This window comes from Dermacentor variabilis, chromosome 3 (genome assembly GCF_050947875.1).
Source record: "Dermacentor variabilis isolate Ectoservices chromosome 3, ASM5094787v1, whole genome shotgun sequence".
Lineage (NCBI taxonomy): Eukaryota > Metazoa > Arthropoda > Arachnida > Ixodida > Ixodidae > Dermacentor > Dermacentor variabilis.
The window spans coordinates 112,207,222-112,230,838 of record NC_134570.1 but is presented as its reverse complement, the minus strand read 5'-3'; positions in this window follow the sequence as shown (position 1 = coordinate 112,230,838).

Sequence of the window (23,617 nt, the reverse complement as noted above, 5' to 3'; positions counted from 1 at the left end):
TTGAGGTGCCGGTAATCCACGCAGAAGCACCAGCTGGCGCCCTTTTTAACTAGACGACAGGGGACGCCCAAGGACTGGATGGTGGTTCAACGATTCATCGCGAGAGAATATTCTCGACCTCCGTTTGAATGACTTGTCATTCGTGCAAGGACGGGTGGTATGGTCGCCTGTGAATAGGGTGTGCGTCACCCATATCAGTATGGTGTGTCGTGAGAGAGGTCTGACCTAAATGGCGACCCAGGTCAAAAATGTCGCTGAACGCGGAGAGCAGCTGGCATAAGTAGTTGGCGTGGTGAGGCGGAAGTTCGCGAGCAATAACGTTTGTGAGCTGAGGAAGGACAGCCGGCAAAAAAGAAGAGTCCGTGGGAGAGACGTAATATAAGCAGCCGAGGCTGAAAACAGGCAAACTTGGGAAGACAGTGTACCTAAGGCTACGCCTTGTGGTAAAATGTGGTCACTGATTCCGAAGTTGACGAGCTGAAGGGTGGTAGAATTGTTGGTGATACTGACGGCGGTTTGCGGAAGAGCAACGTGATGAGCAAGAAATACTCCTGCGAGAGGAGACACAACACAGTCACCATCAGGCACAGGTGGAGCTGCATAAAGCAGGACGCTGGTCATGGCTTGGGGGGCCAGTCGAATGTGCTCAGCGAAGCAGAGCCTGCTGGGAACTTCCTCAGGAGGGTCAGGACCCAGTAAATCAAGGGGAAGAAGTCCAGCGGAGCAGTAGATAAGGGAGCAGTGAGCGGATAGGAAACCAATGCCTAGAATAACGTCATGGAGACACTTTTAAGAACAGTAAACAAAACAGATGTTTGACGGCCAGAGGCACCAACACGAGCGCCACGCATTCCTATGGTGGCCAGTGTTCTTACGCTAGCGACTCGCACAAGACAGGACGCCGCAGGTGTCAGGACGTAAGTGAGCTGTCTACGCAGCTGGTCGCTCATCACATAGATGTGCGTGCCTCTAACAAGCAGAGCAGCGACAGGGACACCAACTACGTCACGTCAAGTAAATTCCTTTCTGTCTGTAAGGTCAGTAGAGCAATTGCAATCCCGGTGGTTCTAGCAGCGTCACCTCTCGAAGCTGCACCAGTCAGTTTCCCGTAGAGTGCAAGTACATGGGGTACGCAGAACGACAAATAGTGGGTGAGCGAGACAGGGGTCGTCGTGGTGAGGGCGAACAACTCTGCCGTGTAAATGAGGACGCTTGCGTGGAGTTTTGTGACTCTGTGGAACCTTGCGGTAATAGACAAGTACCTGGCGAGTGGCTGGAAGGTTGGAGCGCAGACTGATATTGGCATGACGTCCAGGTATTGCGGCAGTGGCGGGAAATGTGGCCAACGCGCCGGCACTTGATACATATCGGCCGGTCATCGGATGTTCGCCATTCATCGGATGTTCGCTAGGCCGACAGGGGTAGTGGCCTCGCGAAGAAGAGATAATAGGAAAATGTAGGTGTCCGCTCGGTTGACTGAATAGAGAGACTGAATTGCAAGGTTCGCCAACTCGTCGCGCACAACAGACAGCACAAGGTAACTCGTCAGTCGATAACAGTTCGAAGAGGTCTGGAAGCCAACCGGCGCAGCGGCTCCGAACTTCCGGCGAACGATACCAACGACGCTTTCAGGCGCTGAAGGCTGATGCGCAGAGCGAAAGTCCTCGATCGAAGACGCAGCAGCCGTATTTCGAAGACGGATCAAATGGTGTGCGATGCGACGACTTTTTGCTCCTTCGAGGCGTCGACATTTATTAATGACGTCGGCTATGGTGGAAAAAATCTTATGCACGAAAAGATGACAAGCGTCGTCTGCTATGCCCTTCAGTACGTGGTTGACTTTGTCTTCTTCTGACATGCTCTCGTGAACCTTGCGGCAAAGGGCGAGAACTTCCTGGATGTACGTCACATGATTCGGTCGGCACCTCTAAGCGGGACCCAAGTTCCCTTTGCGCAGCTCGCTGACGGCCAACAGGTTTCCTGAACAACTTGTGGAGCTTTTGCTTACATTGCTCCCAGCTGGTCAGCTCTTCCTTGTGGTTTCGAAACTAGAGCCATGGCATTCCTTTCAGGTAGAAAATTATGTAAGCCAGCATAACACTTTTATACCACTTGTTGTAGGCGCTGATGCTCTTGTACATTTGGAGCCGCTCATCGACATCAAGATTGTACATCCCGGAAAACGTTCGGGGGTCGCGGGACTGCGACGAGATGACTGTCGGCGTTGCAACCCCTTCTAACAATATATGCGCTTGTGGCACTTAGTAGGAACATCGGTGGTGCGTTAAAGCAGTGTTTTGCTCAGGGATCGGCGGTGAAGGGATAATTCACTTGAGGAGCAAATTGTCTTCCACCCTCCCGGCAGAGGGAAAATTGGGGCTATTTCTTTTAACCTTCACTTCGTGCAGGCTCGTGTAGACGAGTGTAGTGCAGGGCAGAGGTTATGACGTCGTGCGCTGCACTTGGCTCGCTGGGCTTTAGCCAATCACAGCAGACTGCGCGTCGTCTTCTGCATCAGCAGACGAAAAGCACCTGACTTCACACTTACCGGCTGCACATTTCTGTGTTAGCGGCGACAACAACCAAGGGAGCGTGGCATCGAGCTTTACTTGTAGCCGCTTGCCATCGCCCCTTGCATCGGCGTCACATACGCTGGTATCGCGGACTGACGGCGACACGGACGGACCGTAGCTTTACCCGCAGCACGCTACCCTGAAACTAAACTCCAGTGTACGACTTTTCTTTCGTCAACAAATCTAGACAAACTGCAGCTAAATACTTGGTGAATACACAGTGCACGAAGTCAGCGCGCAGTCTGAAACAGCCTGCACCATCCATGAGTAAGATAATTTTACCTTCTTGGAAGATTAGCTCACGTCCCTCTGTGACACATGGTCACGCAAGCACTTCGCTACAGTCTTTGCAGCGAGTATTTACTATCGTCGCTATGTCACTAATATTGTTCGACGTCCGTTGCCTGCATTAATCGAAAGCGCAGTGTAGCAAGTGTAGTTTTCATGCTGCACTACAGCTATCAAAAATGACTTCGTGTAGGTAGGCGGAGCTAAACTATTCTACGCCAAGTAAATAAAAATGGTGGCTTCCTACACTAACTACACTCTTGTAGCCAGTGTAGATAAAACATAGCCCTATTGACTTCAAGAAGCACGAAATTTAAGCCGTAAGGCGATTTATTAGAGCTGGCGTTGGAACTGTAATTGCAGAGCAAGTGTGATTCAATCTGCACGCAGTAGCGTATTGAGAGGCAGCAGAGAGGAAATCCCACGAATACATGTAAAGTGCCTCGAGCGGTCAGTCGCGCGGCAATTTTGCGCGTATTTGTGGGCTCCTTTCACGCTCGCAAAGACACTTTTATGTAGCACGTATTTAGCAAGAGAAAGCTGTATCGGAAGTTTTCATGTTGCAATACAATTTTCTCATTGACACTTTTCACCTGATTATAATATTTGAAAAGTTGATTAATTGATTAAGGCTAATTATCTTATTAAGCCGAATGAAAAATTATTCATCTGAGTATATCCAAGCGATGGCAAAGATTGAGCAAACATTGAACCTTGAGTCTGTTCAGCTACGTTGCATTTGCATACTTTTAATGTTTGGCTCAAGTTGCCTGGGACACCCTGTATAAACGCATAGGTTTGACTATGCGTACAACTTGCTGTTGAATTCATCATCATCATCATCATCATCAGCCTAGTTACGCCCACTGCAGGGCAAAGGCCTCTCCCATACTTCTCCAACTACCCCGGTCATGTACTAATTGTGGCCATGTTGTCCCTGCAAACGTCTTAATGTCATCCGCCCACCTAACTTTCTGCCGCCCCCTGCTACGCATCCCTTCCCTTGGAATCCAGTCCGTAACCCTTAGTGACCATCGGTTATCTTCCCTCCTCATTACATGTCCGACCCATGCCCATTTCTTTTTCTTGATTTCAACTAAGATGTCGTTTACCCGCGTTTGTTGCCTCACCCAATCTGCTCTTTTCTTATCCCTTAACGTCACACCCATCATTCTTCTTTCCATAGCTCGTTGCGTCGTCCTCAATTTCAGCAGAACCCTTTTCGTAAGTCTCCAGGTTTCTGCCCCATATGTGAGTACTGGTAACACACAGCTGTTATACACTTTCCTTTTGAGGGATAGTGGCAACCTGCTGTTCATGATTTGAGAATGCCTGCCAAACGCACCCCAGCCCATTCTTATTCTTCTGGTTATTTCAGTCTCATGATCCGGATCCGTGGTCACTACCTGCCCTAAGTAGATGTAGTCCCTTACCCCTTCCAGTGCTTCGCTACCTATCGTAAACTGCTGTTCTCTTCCGAGCCTGTTAAACATTACTTTAGTTTTCTGCAGATTAATTTTCAGACCCACCCTTCTGCTTTGCCTCTCCAGGTCAGTGAGCATGCATTGCAATTGGTTCCTGAGTTCCTCCTGAGTTACTAAGCAAGGCAATATCATCAGAGAATCGCAAGTTGCTAAGGTATTCTCCATCAACTTTTATCCCCAATTCTTCCCACTCCAGGCCTCTGAATACCTCCTGTAAACATGCTGTGAATAGCATTGGAGATATCGTATCTCCCTGTCTGACGCCTTTCTTTATAGGGATTTTGTTGCTTTCTTTGTGGAGGACTACGGTGGCTGTGGAGCCGCTATAGATATCTTCCAGTATCTTTACATATGGCTCATCTACACCCTGATTCCGTAATGCCTCCATGACTGCTGAGGTTTCGACTGAATCAAACGCTTTCTCGTAATCAATGAAAGCTATATATAACGGTTAGTTATATTCTGCACATTTCTCTATCACTTGATTGATAGTGTGAATATGGTCTATTGTTGAGTAGCCTTTACGCAATCCTGCCTGGTCCTTTGGTTGACAGAAGTCTAAGGTGTTCCTGATTTTATTTGCGATTACCTTAGTAAATACTTTGTAGGCAACGGACAGTAAGCTGATCGGTCTATAATTTTTCAAGTCTTTGGCGTCCCCTTTCTTATGGATTAGGATTATGTTAGCGTTCTTCCAAGATTCCGGTACGCTCGAGGTTATGAGGCATTGCGTATACAGGGTGGCCAGTTTCTCTAGAACAATCTGACCACCATCCTTCAACAAATCTGCTGTTACCTGATCCTCCCCGGCTGCCTTCCCCCTTTGCATAGCTCCTAAGGCTTTCTTTACTTCTTCTGGCGTTACCTGTGGGATTTCGAATTCCTCTAGGCTATTCTCTCTTCCACTATCGTCGTGGGTGCCACTGGTACTGTATAAATCTCTATAGAACTCCTCAGCCACTTGAACTATCTCATCCATATTAGTAACGATATTGCCGGCTTTGTCTCTTAACGCACACATCTGATTCTTGCCTATTCCTAGTTTCTTCTTCACTGTTTTTAGGCTTCCTCCGTTCCTGAGAGCCTGTTCAATTCTATCCATATTATAGTTCCTGATGTCCGCTGTCTTACGCTTGTTGATTAACTTAGAAAGTTCTGCCAGTTCTATTCTAGCTGTAGGGTTAGAGGCTTTCATACATTGGCGTTTCTTGATCAGATCTTTCGTCTCCTGCGATAGCTTACTGGTTTCCTGTCTAACGGAGTTACCACCGACTTCTATTGCGCACTCCTTAATGGTTCCCATGAGATAGTCGTTCATTGCTTCAACACTAAGGTCCTCTTCCTGAGTTAAAGCCGAATACCTGTTCTGTAGCTTGATCCGGAATTCCTCTAGTTTCCCTCTTGCCGCTAATTCATTGATTGGCTTCTTGTGTACCGGTTTCTTCCGTTCCCTCCTCAAGTCTAGGCTAATTCGAGTTCTTACCATCCTATGGTCACTGCAGCGTACCTTGCCGAGTACGTCTACATCTTGTATGATGCCAGGGTTCGCGCAGAGTATGAAGTCGATTTCATTTCTAGTCTCACCATTCGGGCTCCTCCACGTCCACTTTCGACTAACCCGCTTGCGGAAAAAGGTGTTCATTATCCGCATATTATTCTGTTCTGCAAACTCTACTAATAATTCTCCTCTGCTATTCCTAGAGCCTATGCCATATTCCCCCACTGACTTGTCTCCAGCCTGCTTCTTGCCTACCCTGGCATTGAAGTCGCCCATCAGTATAGTGCATTTTGTTTTGACTTTACCCATCGCCGATTCCACGTCTTCATAAAAGCTTTCGACTTCCTGGTCATCATGACTGCATGTAGGGGCATAGACTTGTACCACCTTCAATTTGTACCTCTTATTAAGTTTCACAACAAGACCTGCCACCCTCTCGTTAATGCTATAGAATTCCTGTATGTTACCAGCTATTTCCTTATTAATCAGGAATCCGACTCCTAGTTCTCGCCTCTCCGCTAAGCCCCGGTAACACAGTACATGCCCGCTTTTTAGCACTGTATATGCTTCTTTTGTCCTCCTAACCTCACTGAGCCCTATTATATGCCATTTACTACCCTCTAATTCCTCCAATAATACTGCTAGACTCGCCTCACTAGATAGCGTTCTAACGTTAAACGTTGCCAGGTTCAGATTCCTATGGCGGCCTGTCCGGAGCCAGGTATTCTTAGCACCCTCTGCAGCGTTACAGATCTGACCGCCGCCGTGGTCAGTTGCTTCGCGGCTGCTGGGGACTGAGGGCCGGGGTTTGATTGTTGTATTCATATAGGAGGTTGTGGCCCAGTACTGCACCAGGGTGGCCAAACCTGCTCTGGTGAGAGAGTGCGTTACCGGTTCTGGTCACCGGGATCAGGCCGCACTCCAGGCCTGTTTGTGCAATTTCTCAACACACGGTTTTTTTTTCTTTTTTTTTTTGTATTTCCCGGAGGAGAATTGCGCGGCACCGGGATTTGAATCACGGTCCTCTTGCACTGGAGACGGATACTCTACCGTCCCCGCAGGAGTTAAATTAAAAATTGAATTATGGTGTTTTGCGTGACAAAAACCACTTTCTGATTATGCACGCCGTAGTGGAGGACTCCGAAAATTTCGACCACCTGGGGTTGTTTAACGTGCACCTAATTCTAAGTACACGGGTGTTTTCGCATTTCGCCCCCATCGAAATGCGGCCGCCGTGGCCGGGGTCCGATCCCGCGACCTCGTGCTCAGCAGTCTAACACCATGACCACTGAGCAACCACGGCGGGTCCCGCAGGAGTTGTACGCCTCATTTAACCTACAGTGGCGCCCTATTTGATCAGTCAAGGTGGACCAAGCTGAGCTCGGTTATACCGCATGGATGGCACTCGGCAAGAGAACCTGGTATTTATGACCTGCACATGTGTGGCCACACATAATTGAGGATATATAATTTGTTTTTTTTTTTTAGGAGGGTTTCCGTACAGTGATAAAAGGAAGGAAAATACCTTTAAAAAAAAAAGAACATAACATGTGATTTGAACTCGTGATCCTTCAATGTTGCCCGGAAAGGTAGCTCAGTCGGTTGGTTCGTCAAGCCAGCGGTTACTTTCAAGCGCTATAGCTCCTGCTCCGAGCCTCATACTTATGTGGAAAGGGGCTGGTGTTGTCCGCGCCAGTCGATTTGGTTGGAAGGCATAATTTCTTGGAAAAATGGCCGCCAGAGGAGCAGCGTGAACTCAAGCGGCTTTAGAGACTAGGAAAACTGCCTTAAAGTATTTAGAATTGAGGGGTAGTTTCGTTAACAAACTATAACACGGCAATCAGCACTCGAATATAATTATAACCCTAATAATAATTGTAAATATTCATCTCATCTATAGTATCTAAAGCGCGCGTTGTTTCTTGCCTCTGCGTGTAGTAGTTAAGAGAGCCAGTTTGAGGCTGTTGAATTGACACCATATAATTATTCGTCTTTTCATTAAAGATCATCATTCCCGATTTCTCTGTGCTAAACTTAAGGCCTAGTTTTGTCGCTGCGTTTCCAAAAATATTCGCAAGTGTCTCAATCACATGCATTGTTCGCTAGTGGCAGAATGTCTTCATACATCAATCCGGGCACCTTCTGTTGCGCGATTTCTCAATTAGCATGCAAGCTAAATCGGACCCTAATTCACTCTTTTCCAGTCGCCCCCCCCCCTCCCCCGACGACAGTGCCACCTTGAAGTGATCGCGCATCCCGACAACCTTGGAGAGGCCGGTTTTCACGCCTCCCAGTTCTACGCACCCTAAAGCAGTGACTTTGGCGTTGTACCGCTAAGCCTGAGGGTGTCGGTTGGAATGCCAGTCTAGGCGGCCGCATTTCCACGGCGACGAAATGCAAGAAGTCTAGCGTACCGTGCATTTGGGGGTGTGGAAGTTGAAAGAACACCCAGGTGGTCAAAATTAATCGGGACCCCGGCACTACGACGTGCCTCATAATTATATCGTCGTTTTTGCTCATAAAACCGTAGGATTTATTATAATTCTACTTAGACAATCAATCTATTTGATTGATTGTCTCCTAAAAATTCTAAAATTTCGATATTTCCCGTCCCAACCCAGACCTAATCGGGTCCGCACTGCCCCATCTGTTACGAATTACGGCAAAAAATTATCCAGTGCTTTCCCCCAGACACAATTTGCCTATTATGTTGTTATATTATATTATATATTATATTATTATACCACTATTTGCATATACTTCAACCATTTCTATCTATCTATCTATCTATCTATCTATCTATCTATCTATCTATCTATCTATCTATCTATCTATCTATCTATCTATCTATCTATCTATCTATCTATCTATCTATCTATCTATCTATCTATCTATCTATCTATCTATCTATCTATCTATCTTACACCGCCGACCCAGTTGCGGAAGCAGTCTACCTGCTTGGGCCCGTAGGTATGTGCTCCTTCATTCCTGATGACGCCAGGAAACCAAGCCTGATGCCAAGAACGCTCAGAAATCTATTAGGGAGCTCAAATAATGCTCCCGCACACGTTTTGTGATGTACCGTGGTGCTGAGGCGTTTCTTGTACACTGTGGGAGAATACATTGTAAAGACAGAAATGCACGGTTGGGTGAATGTGTTCTAAGTTTATCAACTTGAATTGCGTCAAGAAAACCTGTCCGAGCATTCGCACCTGCTTTATTAGATGCCTACTGCACTATAAATATACAGGCGGTCTTTTTTACGGCACCAAATTTTAAGAAATAGATAAATGTAAATCTTCCTGGCATTATTGTTATCATTCGAGTGTTCAGATGGTAACCTCCGGATACAGAGCAAGTTGAGCAGCTGTGTGCGTAATTCACGAATGTATGTTAATGATATTTCAAATAATTGATAATGGGTGGCTAAAGCAATTGAGTAGTTCGGAGCCTGTCTTCGACATTGTGTAGTTGAGCGAATATATGCTTATTAAACATTAAACATTTTTCAATTAAGCGCTCTCTGAAAGCCTAATACTGACGCGGAAAAAGACAGTGGGTAACATCGACTTGATCACTTCCCGCCTTTGGAGATCGTGTCATGAATGGCACGGCTTCGTGATGATGTTCCTTGCGGCCAGACGACTGTCGATTTTTATTCGCATTATTTTTCCGAAGGCAAGCTGTTTAAAGTTGAAATGTCAATGTAGCAACGAACGTGCGCTGCCGAAAGCTTGCTTGGTCACAGAAACGATACGCGATTGAATGATAGTGCAGATTTAGCGCGTCGTTGCCCTCAAGACATTGCGCGGCCACAGACGGAAGCAAGATAACGAAGTTGAACTGCTTGGCAGCTTCTTACGGGGCCGGGCTAGCTGAGGGCGGCAATACTGACGTCACAAGCGCTTTTTTCTTTTGTCGGTTTCGCTTTCAGAAAGAAATAATGCGACAAATGCAGTGTCATTCGTTTTGTCTCGTGGATTTAAACACGAGTTTTAATGGTCTCCGCGTTGATTTCCAAGAGTAGGTGTAAGCAGAAAAATGTTCGCCCACACCCGCAAACACACAAACGCCCTCGCACGCACACACACGCACTCTCTCTTTCTCGCACACACTCTCTTCCTCACACGCACTCACACGCTCCCTCCATCGCACGCACAGATATCATGCGCGCACAAACACGCACACTTTAGTCCGCAGGCATGCATGCCGAAACACGAACACGTATGATCGCACACGTGCACATTCACACGCCGCCATGCACGCGCCGCAAGCATGCAAGCGCACACACACATGCTCTAACACGCAGATGCAGGCATGCATACACGTACTCAGGTGCAAGCATATGCAAATACGGAGGCACTAGCACGCGCACACACTTTCCCCTCGCACGCACACACACGCATACTCTCTCCCTCGCGCATACACATGCTCTCTCTCCCTCGCACTCACACACACACACACACAAACACACACACTCTGGCTCCCTCTCACACAAAGGCACTATCCCTCACACGCACGTGCTCTCTCTCCATCCGTCATACGCACGCGCACACAAACACGAAAACATTTGTCCGCAATCATGCAATATGAAACTCGAAAACGCAAGTTGGCACGCGCCCACTCATGCACCGCAAGTGCGTGCATATGCGCATGCACACACGCCGCGAACGCTCACACTATGTTGCGAACGCTCACACACGCATACACGCACTCGCGCGCATGCAAACGCAAATACAGAGGCACACGCCCGCACACTCACACACAGAGCGCACACGCCCACACAACCATACCTAGGCACGCTGAAGACATGAACACGCATAGCCTCTCGAACCATCTCGGCTGCTTCTCAAAAGCCTGCGCGTGCTAACAGGCTGCATAACACTCTCTCTACCATTACTTTCTCAATTCCAACTGTAATAAATCGCTTTATGGTTTAAGTTTGGCGCTTCTTCAAATCAATGTGCCCTCTGGCGGGAGGGTGCAAAACGACTTCCTCCTGTGGTGGGACTTCACCGCCCCTCTCTGACCTGCTTTAACTGCTTTAACGCACCACCAATGTTCCGACTAAGTGCCAAAACGGATATGTTGTTAGAAGGGGCTACCCTCTTGTTGTAGTAAGTTGAAACTTTTTGACCCTCGGCCGATATTCTGAAATATAATTTTGAAAATTATTTTTCCCATTGGGTTACACTTGTGCATTGCTGTGGAGTTGCGAAGGAGAATGTCCAGAATTCACGACATGTATGCATGGCGATATTAAATAGTAGCGAGGATAGGACCAAGCCCTGCGGACGTGCACTTTGGAACATTTGCTTCCGCCTTTTTCCATTTAAGATTGGTCAGTTCTAAGCTGTTTTCTATTGTGATATCCTGTGTTGCTCCCTCATTTGGGGCGATTACCCTGTCGTCTTTCCTAAATGACTCAGCTATAACTGAACCAAGGTAGTTCAACGCGTCATCTCCCTCTAAACCTTTTCCCTCGGCATCGTGAATCTGTTCCTGCTTTCTGTGATTCGCTTTACCCAGCCAGCTTATATGGTTCCAGAATTTTCTTGACCCCCTTTAGTTGCATCGCGAACTTCAGCCAGCCAGCGATCAGACGACTGCTTTATTTTATCCTGGACGAGGACCTGCCCTTGTTGTCGCTTTTGTTGATAAGATTCCCATTTTTGGCCTATTTCCTGTTCAGATAACAGCGCCCTCTTTGCTTCTCTGTGTTCCCGTGATGCCAACTGTAGTTGTTCGATGGCCTCGCTAATTTGCTTGTTCACCAACTTCGTGGCTTCCTCTTTCCTCTCCAGCGGTTTACTCCTCTAACTTCTTTTATTTCTGTACTGATGAGTAGTTCTAACTGATTATAATCCCACTTTTCGATGGGATGTTTCTCTATTGCTTCCTCTATGCCGGCCGCCATTTGCGCTATTTGTTCGTCATTTAATTTTGCGTATTCTTTTTGACTTCCCTGCATTTCTCTTTTGAGCAAGGCTCCCAGCTGTAGACTTCCGAGGCTGTACTTCCCCTCTTTGTCTATTTGCATTATTGCGAGCTTGCTATACATCCCCTGCGACATGAAGCAGTAGTCAATGGTCGCTTGCCTGTTACGGGATTCCCACGTGATTTGTCCCTCACACTTAGTTTCTCTATTTACTATAACTAGGTTGTGTCGCGCACAGAAGCCTAGCATCGACTTCCCGTTACAATATGTGTATCCATCCAGATTCTCGATGTGGCCATTCATGTCACCCAGCAGAACAATTTTGGCACCTTCTCCAAACTGCTTTATATCGTCATTGAGACACTCCACTAGATCCTTGTTCTCTTGCCTGCACTTGTCCGCTGTCCCTAAATAAACTACGCCTAGCCATGTCTCTTTACCAGCAATTGTACCTGATACCCAGACATGTTCTTTGCAAGTTGACTTTATTCTTTGCCAATTTGTTCCTTGATGTATCGGCATACCTTCTCCTACTCCCTTCCTCTCGGTTGTTGCTCCGTTGCTCCCTTCCCAGACGTAGCACTCAAGAAACGGTGGGTCTTCTAGATCCCTGAGATGTGTTTCGCATAGCGCGTGTACACCTACTTCTTCGTCCTTTAACTGCTGTTCTATCTCTAACCACTTCGCTCTCTTTCTACCGCCTTGCATGTTTATGTACCTGATCGTGGTGTTAAATTAATTTTTTGTAGTTTTCTTCCTGGACCTCCTCGTGGCCATTTTATTGGCGTCAGCCTATATTGTTGCACTTTCTACATTGTTGCTACCTACCCCTACGCCCTGAGCCACAGTGGAGCCCCTAGAAAAGCTACTGTCCGGCCTGCCAGGCGCCAGCCGATCTCGGCTCCTAGCCCTCCATTAAAGTGGATGCCATCTCGTGTAAAGCCTCCGCCAAAGCCTGCTCTATGCACTTCTCTGCTTATATCTGCCACTTCAAAGCCTTTCTCCTGGCTTAGCTTTCTTATCTCCCGATTAACAGCCACAACGTCCTTGGTAATTTCTCCGTTCCGTCCTTGCACCTCCGGCACTGTGCATACCACGATCTGGACTTGCTGTGAAATCAACTCCCTCCGCTAATCTTTCCCCTACTTTTGCGGCTTCACCATTCAGGACATCATTTAGCCCCGCCGCTACCACTACCGAATTGCGCTCTGCAACATTCTTAGAAAGTTCGCTTTTTGTCTCTCTCAGTACTGCGTCCATTGTCCTGCCTGGGAACGCACCGACTGCTACCCGCTTATCACCCTTTACGCGCTCCATTATAGTTTTTTTGCACGTACCATATTTGAGCCACCACCGATAAGCAATATGGTATTCCCTTCCTCCCTCCTAACTTCCAGATTATGCTGCCTCTTATCATTGACTGTGACCTCATTCCTTGGGGTTAGCCTGTTCCCCTCCTCTGCATCGCCTCCTGACTTCTTAGTTGCCACGTGTAGCTATTCCTGTCTGAACCTGCTTGACATTCTTTCCTATCGCTGTCCATGCCAGTGCAGGCCCCATCCACGTGGCTGGCGCTCGAAAGTCCGCCAATGTGACTTCGCATGGTGGTGTCAGCCGTTTTTTCGTCCAACCATTCACTAAGCTGCTCTCGGAGCTTGCGCTTCTCTGCCCTCTCTACCTGTAGCTCCTTTTCTAGAGCATACATGCGTAACGCTAGGCTGGTGTTCGCTTCGTCAGCCCCGTCCAGGCGTGCACTTAATACGCAGCATTTGCACATAAAATCCGCGCCTTCGGCCTCCTCTACAGATTCGAACCGTGTTTCCTTCCAATTCAACGACGCCTCACACTCCTTGCATTTAACCTTCAGTTGCTTGACCATCTTAGCAGCACTCTATTATCGCTACCACAAAAGCTAGAAAAAAACCCACTTGCAACCACGTGCTCATATAAAATTCTGCCTACCGCAAGAAGCAGATCACCTAGAAAAGAAATACTAACTGCCTGCCTAAACTAGTTAACTCACAAATGAATCCTGAAAATTTATAGCTGCCGGCCGGAAAAGACCCGGCCGTGAGCCTAAATCTAAATTTTCAAAATATTAAAGGAAAGAACTCATCTATTTGTCGTAGTCACGGCGCTGTCGCAGTCGTCCGTCCGTCCGGTCCCGGTCACCACGCGTAATCCGAAGAGCACCGAAACAAGAGTCCGTACTGCACAACTGCCAACTGCACATCTATATAACTACGGGGACCCTTTCCCTGCACCTTGCTCCTGGTCGTCTGTGCTGACCATATGTGTATGGTCAGCACAAACCATACACATATGGACCTGAAGTATTTTCCGAACAGTGCCACCTACACGGCCCCGCGTCCCATGTCGTCCTGAAAGAGATTCGTTGAAGAGCCGCCCTCACGTACACATTCGTACCTACACAGTGTCCCAAGTTGATCCGATGGTTGGTTTCGAAAACCCTCTTCCGCGCAACAGCCCGATACTGTCCATTCCACCGCTGACAACTCATTGACGTAGGCGTGAAATCATTCACATATACCTCGACAGCCGCCGGAAAGTGCTGTGCGCGTTGAATCAAGAGGAAAAGACAAAAAAAAATGATACGGATTCGAACCCACCCAACGAACAATTTCAACCACATGACCGATGTGTAAAAGCTTTAGTGTACTCTGCCACCTGCAATGCGGTAAAAGGAGCACGCGCTATGCGCCCTGGTTGCTCACCGCTTGAAACCTAATTACATTTGTCAAGCCGACGTCAGGTAGTGCTAAACCGGCAAGTGCCCTTATTTACCCGTCTCCGCACCGCAGCCCTCGCAGCTACGGGGAACCCTTTCCCTGCACCTTGCTCCTGGCCGTCTGTGCTAACCATATGTGTATGGTCAGCACAAACCATACACATATGGACCTGCTGGTCGGACCTGGCCAGCAGGTCGAACCAGGAGCACCGGTTTCAGCCCTGACCACACAGGGACAACCTGGGATATACACGACCTCACGTGTGCTTTCACACTTGCTAGCGTCAAGCACATACCATTGCCGAGCCGAAGGTGTTCAGTCACGGCCCTGGTATTAATGCTCAACACGCACGGCGATTATGTACCTGCTTCTTGCACCAGTGTACGATAGAACCCAGATAAAAAGTTGACAGTCACTTTAGCATAGGCTTTTCTCATACGAATATGTTGTTACTTCCAGTTGCATGATTTGTCCCACCAGATGTCGCGGGCTCGAGTGCATCAATTAGCCGTATCATAATTCCATGTACCTTAGGAACTTTCGTCTTAATTACCACCAAAGTTTGTGGGTTCGAATCCCACCAGTAGGCGGAGGTTCGACCATCAATGGTGGCACCATCGATTTTGGTGTCATCGAAATTCGGTCCTAGCATAGGTCGAGCGCTCGACCTATGCCAAAGGTCCTGGGTTCCAGTGCCTAATTAACTTTACCTTCTAACACCAAAGGCCATTGGTTCGAATCCCACCAAAGGTCGTTGGTTCGAGTTCCACCAATGGTCCGGTGTGGCACCACCAATCTTCGTGCCATTGAATTTTGGTCTCGTAACGCCGGATGGTCAATTTTTCGAAAAGATATCGCTGGACAACGGATGTTTCGGCACATGTGCCTCGTCATCATCACGCTAGGCAGTGTGAATAACATTTTTTTTTGTATAATGTTGCCGCACTACCATGGAAGGCCACATGTACCACAGGGATATTAAAAGACGCCTTGAAATTGTACCATTATATAAATACAACATACAGAGCTAATAAGTATTAGACATACCGATACATGATGCCAGCAGGTTAATTATATCGTATACCGCTACTCACCATTCGTGTTTTAAGATCTGGTGGTTTCGGTTCGAAACGGGGCCACTTTTTGGCACCGATGTCTCCGATGCTGAAAGGAATAGAGCCCGTTTCACAAGGGTTCTTTTTAAGGAAAGCAACCCCACGCAATAGCAGGCAGCGCCACAGATGCACTGGGTTGGTGCTGCTTTTCAACGAAGGCCTTTCGCGCCAACACTTTAGAAAGCGGCGCCGTGAATGCAGTGGGTATGTGTCGCTCTTCAGTGGACATTTCGCTAACTTTGGTTGGTGAGTACGGGCCACAGAGTGTGTGACAAGCGGGAGGGGGGAGGGGACAATTCTCAGCGTTTGCAGGCACTGCCGCGCCTCTGCGCTCGGAGTCCACGCGCGGACTTATCGGCAGTGCCGCTAGTTGGCGCACCGGGTCCGAAAAGAAGCGCGAGAGAGGAGCCCCGCTGCAGCGTGGAACGTTTCTCAGCTTTCGCACGCTGTGGTACGCCACGCTTTTCGGTTTGCATCCCAGGCTTCGTGGCGGCGGCGCCAGATGGTGCCGTGTGTTCTTTGAAAAGCGCGAAGGAGGTGTCCCGCTCCAGTACACGCCTTTACTGATAACTCGTATCGACAGTAGCAATAGGTTGCGTGGCTACATAGATTCAGTTTCAACGCATTACCGTCGACAGACATCATGAAATGGTCTGTGCCGCAATTTTTACCTCTTTGGGCAACAATCTAGAGTTCTTCGCTTCGATTTACTTCCATTGATGCCACCCTTGGTCACTGGATAATTGCGAATAGGTGTGTGCCGCTCTTCAATAAACGCCCTTGACACCAACTTGGTTAACTAGGTATGTACCACAGGGGATGTGTCGGTTGTTATGACTGCGGTAGACAACATGCTTTTTGTCGCGCGCAAGAGTAGAATGAGAGAACTACACTGGGAAGATATTCGGAGGACGCTTCCCGCGCGATGCTGGGCCCTGCTAATGTTCTCGTAATGTGCTCCCCTGGTCAGAGAAGAAGCGTCACAAAGGGAAAAAAAACATTTGCCAGTCCAGCGAAGGCAGAGACGATGCGAAGGGCTCCTGGTAGATTCCCGGAAGAAAGCCGCCATGGACTGGTGCCTGTCCTATACTGGGAAGCAGCGTAAAAGACCAATTAGGAGTAAAAGATCTCCGCTTCCATTCCCATAGTCAGAGCCTCTCTCCGCCTTTGCGTCCGCTGGAACTTGGCGGGGGCGCCGGTCCGATATTCCGCCTGCGACAGTACTGTTTCTGCGTATTGATTGGCTGTCGTCCTGGTGGGTTGTGACTAGTGTGTGATTGGCTATGGCCAGGAGCGAGGGTTTGAACATAGTTGTTATAATTACGGCGCAGAGAGAAAAGCGGTACACTGCACATCCCTGGAATTACAAAAAAGTCATCCGTTGCATCCACTGGCCTCAGGGAATTTACCCTGTTTCTTATTTCTGCAGAGTACGGAGATACTGTACCCGTGTATACCGATGGCTCTGTCACACCATATGCCTCCACTGCAGCCTTCGTCATCCCACATATGACCATCGCTCGGCGGTTTAAACTAGACCATAGATGAACATCAACTGCCGCACAACTTGTTGCTATCCGGGAGACACTTCGATTTCTCTCCGAGGAGCCTCCTCACGCATGGACGATATTCTGCGATTCCAAGCTAGCTCTTCAAACGATTGACTGTGTCCTCAGGCGGGGCCCGTATTATTCAGTAGCTATAGAAATTACAGAGCACCTCGACCACGCAAATAGAAGTGTCCACAATGTCACCTTTCAGTGGATACCTTCACACTGTGGCGCGATAAGGAACGAACAGGCAGACGCTGAAGCGAAAACTGCTTTAAATAATGGTTCTGAAGTTCGCATTCCGTTCTCACGAGCAGACACAAATGCTCTACTTTGTTGCGTAATACGCAACCGTACGTTGGAACACTGGACCCAACTAGATCGACGACACAAGCGAATACACAAATGGGAGCAAGAAATGAAATTTCGTATGCCTCACACGCTCAAGAGAAGCCAAACAAGCATGGTGCACCGGATTCACCTTGGTGTCGCATTCACCAACCGTTATACACATCTGATAGGTTGCAGTGATACTAGGCCAAACTGTGAATACTGTGAGGTACCATAAACACTTGATCCTATATTTTGGGTCTGTCCCGCGTACGCGCAAGAACGACAGCAACTGGTCTCTTCCATTGCAATGATCCATAAGCGGCCGCTATCAGACGGGTTTCTTTAAGGCCCTTGGCCTAACGCGAACAGCGCAGCCCTGGTAAAAAGTGCCGCTGTCGCTTTTCTCCAAGCCACTGAGATGCATGCACGGCTTTAGAGATGTCACAACGCTGTGAACTTGTATATACGCCTCTCTTCTAATACGATCACCGTCATTCATCAGCCCTTTTCCTCCCCGTGCAAGTTATAGCTCAGGCCCACCTCTCTGCCTTTCTGTGTGTATATATATATATATATATATATATATATATATATATATTGTTACACACGAGGTGTTTAACGCAGAACCAGATGAATCTGGTTGATAGGCGCGGTTGTTGAAGAGCGGTCTCGCGGCAGCTTGGCCAACGTCGTTCTCTTCTTTCTTCTCGTTGTCTCCGCGGCAGGCGTGGTTCATGACAGCTTGTGACATTTCCCCGCTGGCAGACGAAGCCCGCCGGGCGAGTCAGTCATCTCGTGCGTTGTAACGCCTCAGACGCGCGACGTGCGTCACTTCAGCCTTGGCCGAGCGTCGTCCACTGCTCGTGAGACGTGCAATGCGGTAGTTCACTTCGCTGAGGCGCTCCAGAATAACGTAAGGGCCGACGTAGTGGGCGAGAAACTTCTGGCACAAGCCACGCTTCCGCAACGGCGTCCAGAGCCACACAAGGTCCCCAGGATCGAAGGAAACGTGGCGGTGACGCCCGTCATAGCGGATCTTGGACCGGTCCTGCGATGCTAGGGTGCGTAGCCTAGCGAGGCGTCGCGCTTCTTCTGCTCGACATAGGATCTCATCAATTGATTCGTTGTCATGAGCGAAGTAGGGAAATATGGTGTCGAGGGTGTAGCGCGGCGGACGAGCATACAGAAGGAAAAATGGTGAGTAACCAGTGGTCTCGTGTCTCGCGGTATTGAAGGCATAGGTAATGAAAGGCAAGATACTGTCCCAATTCTTGTGTGCTGAATCGACGTACATGGATAGCATGTTGGCAAGCGTTCTGTTTGTGCGCTCGACCAGACCATTAGTTTGTGGATGGTAGGGCGTAGAATGGCGGAAGCTACATGAACACAGACGAAGGGTTTCTTCAACCACGTCCGCGGTAAACTGTCGCCCACGATCGCTGATTACTATGCGAGGAGGTCCATGTCGGAGTATAACGTTAGCCAGCAAGAAGATAGAAACTTCTGTAGCTGTGGCCGATGGCAATGCGGCGGTCTCACAATAGCGGGTAAGGTGATCTACGCAAACGATAACCCAACGATTACCCTTGGAGGATCGCGGGAAAGGGCCCAGAAGATCTATACCAACTTGCTCAAAGGGGACGCTAGAAGGGGGAACTGGTTGAAGCAGGCCATGTGGCGCTTGTGGCGGACACTTGTAGCGCTGGCATTGAGAGCAGCTGGCGACGTACCGTTCGATGTCTTTCCGCATCTTAGGCCAGTAAAAACGTTCTTGAGCCCGGTAGAGTGTACGTGTGGAACCAAGATGACCGGAAGTTGGGTCATCGTGCATGGCGTGTAATACTTGGTGGCGAAGGTTCTTGGGGACAACTAAAAGGTAGCGTGCACCGGTGGTCGAGTAGCTCTTCTTATACAGCGCGCCGCCATCACGTAGGCGAAAGCGCCTGCCTGCAGGTGACTCCTGTGCTGCCGCGAAGAGCGGTTGTAAGCTCTCGTCCTTGTGCTGCTCGGATATGACGGTACCCATATCCGGAAATTCCGGGGACACAAAAGCGATATATTCATCAAAATTGTCCGCATCACATTCAGTTGTTTGAAGTGGCATCCGAGAGAGACAATCAGCGTCAGCATGTCGCCGGCCACTTTTGTAGCAAATAACGAAATCGTATTCCTGTAGACGGAGGGCCCAGCGCGCTAGTCGTCCTGAGGGATCCCGCAGATTCACGAGCCAGCATAGCGAATGATGATCTGTTATCACAGTGAAGGGGTGCCCCTAGAGATACGAACGAAACCGTTGCACGGCGAAGATGACCGCCAGACACTCTTGTTCGGTGACTGTGTAGTTGCGCTCGGAGCGGCTCAAGGACCGGCTAGCGTAAGAGATCACGTGCTCACTGTCGTCAACACGCTGAACTAGCACAGCGCCGATGCCTACGCCGCTGGCATCGGTGTGAATTTCAGTTGGTGATGAAGGATCAAAGTGCCGAAGAATTGGTTGGGATGTCAACAGGAACTTGAGCTGGCGAAACGATGAGTCGCAATCTGCAGTCCACTCAAAGGGAACGCCTTTTTGGAGAAGGCGTGTAAGGGGATGAGCCATGTCAGCAAACCGGGGAATGAATCGGCGAAAATAGGAGCACAAGCCCAAGAAACTTCTTAACTGCTTGACAGAGTTGGGTACTCTAAATGCTTCTACGGCCGCAGTCTTTTGTGGATCTGGTCGGATGCCTTCTTTAGCGACGAGATGGCCTAGCACAAGAGTTTGTCGTTCCCCAAAACGGCATTTTTTTGAATTGAGCACAAGGCCCGCTTTCTCCAAGCAGTTCAAGACCAAATCCAAACGTTTGTTGTGCTCACTAAACGTTCGCCCGAAGATCACAACGTCGTCTAAGTAGCACATGCAAACTTCCCATTTTAAGCCGCGTAATATCGTGTCCATGAACCTTTCGAACGTTGCAGGTGCGTTACACAACCCGAAAGGCATCACGTTAAACTCGAATAGTCCGTCGGGTGTTACAAATGCTGTCTTTTCTCTGTCGTCCTTGTGTATAGGAATTTGCCAGTAACCTGACCGTAAATCGATTGAGGAAAAGTAAGATGCCGCAAAGAGACAGTCGATGGCGTCGTCAATTCGTGGGAGCGGATATACATCTTTCTTAGTGACGGCGTTTAGGCGACGGTAATCAACACAGAACCGCCACGTACCGTCTTTCTTCTTCACCAATATCACGGGTGCTGCCCAAGGACTAGATGATTCTCGAATGACGCCTTTGCATAGCATTTCTTGGACCTGATCGCTGATTAGCTTGCGTTCTGACGGAGATACACGATAGGGTTTTTGTCGGATTGGCTGGGCGGCTCCTGTGTTGATGCGGTGACGAGTTCTGGACGCAGGAATTGATGGCGGGCCATCGCGCTGCGCAAAGTCGAATACCGAGGTATGTTTCGTAAGCAGGGCCATCAAAAGTCGACGCTCGTGATCGCTGAGTGACTTGTCAATCATGGAAAGTATCTTCGAGCTCCCGGGGCTAGAGACACTGGTTGCTCCTCCATCGGGGAGCTCTGTAAGTACTGCCACCGATACGGGCGAGTCTTCCTGAAACGTGGCAATCTTTAGGCCTTGAGGTAGCACTGCCGCTTCAGTGGAACAGTTTAGCGCCCACAGCCCCGCACATCCATTGGTCACTGAGACTACGCAGTGCGGAACTAACACGTTTTTCTTGAGGCAGTTCCGATGTACAGGTTCCACTGCAGCGTCGAACGAGATAGGAGCCGGAGATGAACAGGCGACGGCAACACGCATCGCGGATAAGGCGGGCACAACTGTATCCTCAGACACGCACAGCATACTCTCCGGGCAAGCTTCACCTTCAAAGAGCACAGGTGAAACACTGGTGTCGACACTGAGTTCTCCCGTCCGGCAGTCAACATTCGCACCACACAATTGCAAAAAGTCAATCCCCAGAATCACGTCATGCGAGGAGCGAGGAAGAACAGTAAACTCTGCATTAAAAACTTTCCCACCCAATGACACATCCACGTTACACACACCAACCGGGTATAATGATTCACCACTGACTCCACGGAAACTTGTGCACTGGTCCCAACGAAACATAACCTTGCGTCCCAGAAGGCCTTTAAACCCCACACTCATGACCGAGACAGTTGCTCCCGTGTCGACTAAAGCCATTGTAGAGACCCCATCAATCAGTACATGAACCTTATTCTTTAGCATGAAAATAGTTGGAGGCAGTTGAGTCGGCAGCACACATTTTCCAGCGACCTCACCTCCATCGGCCGCGCTGGCTAGTTTCCCGGCGGGGGCGACACGAAACGGCGCCGAGGCGATGGTGACGTGAATCGCGGCCGAGGGGATGGTGATCGGGAGGCTCGGAAGGCTGGTGGTGGCGTCAGAGTACGGTCGGAGGCAGGGGAGCGGTAGCGGTTCCGGGTTCTTTCTTCTCCAAGGTAGGTCTCCTGGGCGCTGCATCGGTCCTCTCGAAAGTGGCTTCCTGAAGTGGAGTCTCCTGGCCACTGAGTGCGCAGTGTACGACCGCTAGACCGCATAGTCGGCGCTGACGATCCGTAGTTCGATGCTCGGCGTCGGCTACAGTACCTAGCTATATGGCCAGGCATGCCGCAGCAGTAACACACTGGCGAAGGGCGAACTTCAGAATGCGGGTTGAAGTATTCTGCCGAAGACATCGGTTGAGGGTAACGAGGCTCTTCCCCTTGAAAGTCGTAGGTAGCGGCGAGTCTTCGTGGACGAAAGTTGCGTGGGCGTGGATCAAAACGTTGAGGGGGCGAATCATTGCGTGGTGGTTCGGTCGTAATGTAATGCGGTTCGTCTCTGGAGCCGTAAAGATCCGCGACGTTCACCGAGTGGTTCCAAGTAGCCGAAGGGGGTTCCCAAAGAGTGTCTCGGGAAACGGAGGAGCTGTAACGTGGCGCCGCACAACGTGTCTGTTCGTCATGTCGCTGTAGCTCCTCGCGGACTATCTGGCGGATGGCGGACGATAGGTCTGGGAGCGGAGGACTCGTGTCAACACTTGCTACAGTTGTTACATTGGCCAGCCGTCCAAACTTTGGTGTAATTCGGCGAGTCTTCAGCGCCTCGAACGTACGGCAGTGCCGTATCAGTTCTGATACAGTGTGCAAGTTCTCTTTACCAATGAGGAAGTTGTACACGTCTTCCGCTATTCCTTTTACCACGTGTCCCACTTTATCTTCCTCTGTCATGTGAGGGTTCACGGTTCGGCACAGCTTCAAGATTTCTTCGATATAGGTAGTGCAAGTCTCGCCGGGTACCTGAGCTCTCTGGGCTAATGTGAGTTCCGCACGTTTCCTCTTTGCGTCCGAGTCACCGAAACACTTTTTGATCTCCTCAACGAAGCGTGTCCATGTAGTTAGCATGTCCGCGTGGTTGTCATACCATACCAGCGCCGTGCCGGCCAAGAAGAAAACAACGTTCCTAAGCTGACTGGCAGCATTCCAGTTATTGTATTGGCTTACCCTTTCGTAATGGGTTAGCCACTCATCCACATCTTCCTCTGCCTTCGCCGAGAACATGCGTGGCTCTCGGTAGTGCTGGATAGGGACTGGGCTTGCCGAGGCACTGCTGGTGAGGGTATTTTGCTCTGTAGCCATGATTGAGCGCGACGGCGAAAGTCCGGCGAGGCGACGGCTTCGGCGTAGCTCTAGTGCTGGTGGTTCCGTTGTAGGTCGTGGGAGTTACCCCGCACAGCTCCACCAAATGTTACACACGAGGTGTTTAACGCAGAACCAGATGAATCTGGTTGATAGGCGCGGTTGTTGAAGAGCGGTCTCGCGGCAGCTTGGCCAACGTCGTTCTCTTCTTTCTTCTCGTTGTCTCCGCGGCAGGCGTGGTTCATGACAGCTTGTGACAATATGTATATATATATATATATATATATATATATATATATATATATATATATATATATAATATATATATATATATATATAATATATATATATATATATATATATATATATATATATATAAACGAGAGAAGAAAGGGAGTTAACCGAGGGGCCCGATTTTTATTAGTCATATCATGAGAAGCCA